Genomic DNA, 972 nt, shown 5'->3' on the forward strand with positions numbered 1-972 from the left:
ATGTGTGACAATGGGCTCAAGTGTGTTGGAGATGTTGAGGATGGTACAGGATACGGCAAACTTCAGATCCACTCTTCTCAGGGTTGCTGTGAGTTACACCCAGTTCAATAGCTGCTGTGAGTCACAACCGCCTCAACAACTTGACACAACAACAACAGTATTTTTCTATTGAGTTGGAACTGACTCATAGTCTTACTCCCAGCTGGCCCTCCATTGGGTTTCAGAGGTAATGGTATGGGAAGAGATTATCTATCTTTCTCCTATATAGTAGCTAGTAGATTCCAAGCATTAAAGAGACATGACCTTTGGGAAACAGTGCACCTACCTATGAACTACATCATCAGACATGAGGGGAATGATAAGAAGTGGGTTCCCATTTCTCTTCACTTTACTTAGGGCTGAGAGTTATAGAAGAAGCACATTGTTGTTGCTTCATGTTAGTGGGAAAATAGAAATAAAATCTCTCTATCCTTCCCCTGCCTCCATCTTCCAGGATTGATAAAAGTCACCTATTGGGCTTGATAAGTAAAGGGATTGTTGTTTTTAGGCACTGTCGAGACAAATATGACTCATAATGACCCTATGAACAGCTTGTCTTGTGTCGTCCTCATCATCTCTGAGATACTAGAGCCCACTGCTGATGTTACAGTGTCAGTCCATCTTGTTGAATGTCTTCCACTCCTTCACTTAAGAACTCACTTTGTTTCAGGCCACCGCTTTTAATTATTGCGGCTCTACTAAGCTTCGTGTGGACGACAACAAACTGTGGCTAACTCTGAGAAAGAGAATCCCAGAACAGTTGATTGTGCTTATGTGAAACCTGTATTTGGACCAGGAGGCAGTCATCAGAACAGAACAAGGAAACACTGCTTGGTTCAAAATTGGGAAGGGTGTATGCCAGGGTCTTGTCCTGTCCCCATGCTTTTACAATCTATATGCAGAACATATTATCTGAGAGCCTGGGCTGTATGA

The sequence above is a fragment of the Elephantulus edwardii genome, unplaced genomic scaffold, assembly GCF_000299155.1.
Source record: "Elephantulus edwardii isolate Elephantulus edwardi_28Jun2011 unplaced genomic scaffold, EleEdw1.0 scaffold00068, whole genome shotgun sequence".
In the NCBI taxonomy this organism is placed as follows: Eukaryota; Metazoa; Chordata; class Mammalia; order Macroscelidea; family Macroscelididae; genus Elephantulus; species Elephantulus edwardii.